At 31.6% G+C, this 5542-nt stretch overlaps 1 non-coding gene across 1 annotated transcript; it reads right to left on the bottom strand.

Moving 5' to 3' along the window:
• Positions 1-337: 337 nt before the first annotated feature.
• LOC113625861 (U6 spliceosomal RNA) lies at positions 338-443 on the bottom strand. Its single transcript, XR_003434911.1, has one exon. It is a non-coding gene; the product is annotated as a U6 spliceosomal RNA (small nuclear RNA).
• Between the last annotated feature and the right edge of the window lie 5099 nt (positions 444-5542).

The following is a 5542-nucleotide window of genomic DNA, read 5'->3' as shown; positions in this document are numbered from 1 at the left end:
CTTCTCCATTTTCTTTTCTAATTTTGATTTGAGTCCTCTCTCTTTTTTTTTTTTTTTTTTTTTTTTGATGAGTCTGGTAAAGGTTTCTCAATTTTGTTTATCTTCTCAAAGAAGCAACTTTTAGTTTTATTGACCTTTGCTATGTTTTCTTTGTTTCTGTTTCATTTATTTCTGCTCTGGTCTTTATGATTTCTTTCCTTCTAATAGCTTTGGGTTTTTTTTGTTTGTTTGTTTTTCTTTCTCTAGTTTCTTTAGTGTAAAGTTAGATTATTTGAGATTTTTCTTGTTTCTTGAGGTAGACTCGTATTGCTATAATCTTCCCTCTTTGAACTGCTTTCAAAATATGGAACGCTTCATGAATTTGCATGTCATCCTGTGCAGGGACCATGCTAATCTTCTCTGTATCGGTCCAAATTTAGTATATGTGCTGCCAAAGCAAGTACTCTGATACATCATTTTAGATGTCATCACCTCTCCAGTAATGTCATGCTTCTCTCTGCCCATCCAAACAGACATTGGGTGGGGAAAGTCAATCATTTCTTTCCCCTATGTGTCAGCTATTTTTTTTTTCCCTTCAATGTAAAATTCTATATATTGTATTTTGGAAAAAAAAAAAAAAAGAGAAAAATTGATCTTTAAAGTGCTTCGAATCTGACATTGGCAAACTCTATGCTCAAAATGATATGGTAACTTGGAAGAAGATATATTTTTGATTCAAGCTACAATGCATTATTTTAATTAGTTTTTCTGATTATAAAATGTGATAGTATGTATATTAATGTTAATTGAGTTAGTTTGAAATTCAGTGTTCTGCATGTAAAATTTAAATGTCCTGAAAATTTATCTATTTGTTTATCCTTCAGAAATTATTATTTTGCACTTCCTATGTGTAAAATAATACACTTAGTACATTGCCTTGTGCAGCATTATGCATACCATAAGCAACTGTACAAAATTGGTGTCTGCATTCAAGGAATTCATGCCATAATGGTTAGATTTGGAGATTTCCAATGCAAAATACTCTGTGTTGTTGGCATAGGCTCCTACTCTTTCCAAAGCAAAATATGGAGATAATGAAGTACAAACAAGTGATTGAAATGTGGACACACAATCAAATGATTTATACTTGCAAAGGTTCTGACCGATATATACAACATACCCCCAAATTCCTTTTAGTGTATTGGTGACGTTAGATTATTTTTTATTATAATTCAATATATTTTCCTCAAGGCATTTTTCCCTTTTATTTATTTATTTATTTTTAATGTCATAACCTCTCCCATTTTCTCCTTGAACCATTCCTGAATGTGAGGCTATCCAAACCAAATGAGTGCCCCTAGAATGAATGCATTTTTCCATTGCACATGGGTTATCCCATTACAATGCTATTAGCATAAAGGGGGACTTCTTATTAAGGGAATAGACAAGCAGTTTCTACCTTTACTGAGATCTTAATTCTGCTTCAATAAACTCTTACTCTATTCTTGTGTTAGCTCATTCCTTTTAATTCTGAAAATTTTTCAGCATTTTCCATTTCTTTGCAAACCAGGGGAATTCCCTGAAATTACCTTGAATCCACTGAATTTCACATTCTATTTCAACAATATAACATGGATCCCTTTCCCTCTTCAAGAACAAATATTTTCCTTCTGAATATTCTAACAATTTAACATTCTACAAACACATATGTTCTTCCAGATATTATGTTGGAGTAAAATGAAAAGCTAACCCATGGTTTATAATTAGATTAACTTCAACATAAGACTCACAGACCTACACTGATCAACATATAGCATTATTGACGAAATTTTGGGAAAATTATATATGTTTTACCACCACTTTTTAGAACTTTTTCTATTTGAAGGAGTTTCACTGTCAATGTCAATGGTGTATGATTCTTTTAATTTACTCAACTTGTTTCAACAAAATAGTATTATCACTGTTTTTTTAATCACAATTAAGTCAATGAGATTTTCTTTTCCTTTTCAAAGGCTTAACCTAGGCATTTTTAAAAGTGCCTTGATTTCTTGCAACAAGAGGTTCTAGGCCCACCCCCCTATTTATCCAGTTTCATTGAGGTATGATTGTTAAATAAAAATTTTATACAGACAGTCCCTGACTTAGAATGGTCCCACTCAAAATTTTTCCAATTTACAATGGTGCAAAAGTAACATGCATTCAGTGAAAAGTGTACTTCAAATTTTGAATATCCCGACTAATGAAATGCAGTAGGCACAGAGTCACAGCTGAGCAGTGGCACCTCCCAATCAGGCAGGTGATCACAAGGGTGAACAACCAATACACTTACAATTCTGTATCCATACAACCATCCTGTTTTCACTTTGAGTGCAGAATTCAATAAATTACATGAGATATTTAACAATTTATTATAAAATAGGCTTTGTATTAGATGATTTTTCCCAACTTTAGGCTAATGTAAGTATTCTGAGCATGTTTAAGGTCAATTAGGCTAAGTTATGATGTTTGGTAGGTTAGGTGTATTAAATGCATTTTCACCATATGATATTTTCAATTTATGATGGGTTTATTGGTAGGTAACCCCATCATAAGTTGATAAGTTGAGGAAGATTCATATATTTATGATGTACAACATGATCTTTTGATGTATACATATGAAATGATTACCATAATATAGCTAAATGACATATCTATCACCTCAGGTAGTTACTATTTATTTATTGGTGAGGACACTTAAAATCTACTCTCCTAACTATAGGCCCAATTGAATCATTTTACCACAGAGAAGCTTTCATGTACTTTACAAAGAAGACATTTTATTAGTTTCTTTGTCTCTAGAGAAGAATATTATTACAAACTAAACTCACCACCTAAGTGTTCACATTGCTTTTCTCCACCTGAGTACCAAGGTAAAGCAGTGTGATGCCAGAGTATGCTCTACTTTGTGATGGCAAAGATTTTCCATTTTTTACAAAAATCTGAAATTTATTTAGTGCTACTGTTTTCTTTTTTCTTCTATTTCCATGCACACTGTGGAGTGCCATCTGTATATAGCCATGTGAACCCTGTGTTATTGTTTGCTACAAAACTTGGCTCCAGCTTACTGAGGGAAGGAAGATTTTAGGCTGCAATGCAGAGGGAAAACAAGGTCATTTGTAAAATATTTTGGCAGTTTATCCAAAATTAAACATATGATTCAGCAGTTACCCTCCCAGGCATATATTCAAACTAACTGAAAACTCATATCAACCCAAAAATATGAACATGAATGTTAACAGCAGCATTACTTGTAATAACCAAAAAGTCTAAACCACCTAAATATCCATCAATTGATTAAAGAATAAATAAAATGTGATATATCCATAAAACACAACATTATTTGTGTTTTATAAATAATGTTTTATAAATAATGTTTTATAAATAAATAAAATTAAGTTACCAATTCATCCTATAACATTGATAAGCCTTGAAAATATTCTGCTTATTGAAAGAAGTCAGAGGCAAAGGCCACATAGTGCATAATTTTATGTACATGAAGTGGCCAGTATAGAAAACTCCATAGAGACAGAAAGTAGATTAAGGGTTGGCAGGGTTTCTTTTGTGAGTTGATAAAATGTTCTGGAATTAGATAGTGGTGGTTATTGAACAATTAAGTGAATATTCTAAAAATCATTCAACTGTCTACTTTGAAACAATGGATTTTATGGTATGTGAATCATATTTTAATAAAAAAAATGTGAGGACAAGAGGTGGATACTTGTATAGATTGAGACACACTACATATTTCTGCTTCGGGCCAGACTGGAATAACAGGGGACAGATTTATCTTCCTTCAAACAACTAAGAAACTGGGTAAAATATATGAAACAACAATTCTCAAGATGACTTTAAATATTATGCAAAAAGGACAGTATTTTCTGAGAGAAGTGAAACAGACAAGATAATTTTCTGTTGTCCCATGTTACTAAGCAGAGAAATATTCCAGGAACAACACAGGAAGGGAATAGAAGGGCACAGACTAGTGAACTTTCTGAGTTGAGGAGGTGGAGACCGGAGACTGGAAAAGTGAAGGGATTTAGAATTTGCATGATTTTCTAAGTAGAAAAATCTGCTGAATCTAAAAAATAAATAAAGAAAGAAATAACTCAAAACAAAGAAGTTACGTTTAGCATTTTTGTAGTGTGCCAGTTTATTATAGAAATATCAATTATATTTCTATACACAAAAAATAAAGAAATTAAAATTAAAATACAATACTATCAAAAGTTTGGAATATTAGGAATAAATCCAACTAAAGATATGCAACACTTGTACACTCAAATCAGTGCTGAAAGGCATTAAAGAAGACCTGAATAAGTGGAGAATTTTACTTTTTTTAGGGCTTAGAAGGCTCAATACAGCTAAAATGGCAATTCTCCCTAAATTGATCTATAACTTCCATGTGATTTCTATCGAAATCTCAGCAGGTTTTTTGTTATTAGATATTGACAAGATGATTCTAAAACTGATATATAAATCAAAGACCTAGAGTAGTAATAACAAGTTTGAAAAAAGAAGAACAAACTTGAAAGACATGTCACCTAACACTAAGACGTATTGGAAAGCTTCAGTAAAAACACCTGAATAATATTTATGTCAAGGATCACTGAACTAGAATAGAAAGGGCCAATAAAGGCCCACTTACATATATTCAATTGATTTTAAATAAAGATGCAAAGACAATTCAGTGGAGAATCTGTAAATCTTTTCAACAAATTTTTTGGAACAATTGCACAAAATGAACTTGAACCCATGCTTTTTTCCACATACAAAAATTAACTCAAAATGGACTTTAAACATAATGTGTTTCACAAAACTATAAAACTTCTAAATAATACATAGAAGAACATTTTTTGACCTTGGTAATGCAAAAATTTCATAAATATACTAAAAATAAAATCCATAAAAGACACAAGTCCATTAATTTGATGTTATCAAAATTAAGAAAGATACTGCTAAGACAGGAAAAGACAAACCATAATGGGGAGAAATTATTTGCAAATCATATATCTGATAAAGGATTTATATATAGAATGCATAAAGAGCTCCTAAAATGTAACATTAAGAAAGAAAATAACCTAATAAAAAATGAGCCAAAGTTTGGAAGACACTTTACCAAAGATGATATTCTTTTTCCAAATGAAGACATTAAAAAATAAAACAAGCAACATGATGAGTCGTTAGAGAAATGCAAATGAAAACCATAGTGTGATAAAGCATACCTATTAGAATGGCCAAAATAAAAATGTTGACCATACCAAGTGTTGATTAGGATATGGTACAACTTGAGCTCTCTAAATTGCATGTGGGAATGCAATATGGCACAGTCACTTGGACAATCAACTTTATAGTTTCTTAAAAAGGTAAATAGCATGAACATAGGGTCCAGTCTTTCCATTCTTAGGTATTTACCTAAGACAAAGGAGAGCTTATACCAAAAAATAAAAATAAATTTTAAAAAGGGACTTCCCTAGCAGTCCAGTGTTTAAGATTCCATGATTCCACTGCAGGGGGTGTGGGTTTG

Source organism: Aethalodelphis obliquidens, unplaced genomic scaffold (genome assembly GCF_003676395.1).
Source record: "Aethalodelphis obliquidens isolate GAN/ISIS:26980383/991018 unplaced genomic scaffold, ASM367639v1 scaffold16, whole genome shotgun sequence".
NCBI classification, from domain to species: domain Eukaryota; kingdom Metazoa; phylum Chordata; class Mammalia; order Artiodactyla; family Delphinidae; genus Aethalodelphis; species Aethalodelphis obliquidens.
The sequence above is the reverse complement of the archived record's forward strand: the minus strand, read 5'-3'. Positions and strand labels throughout refer to the sequence as shown.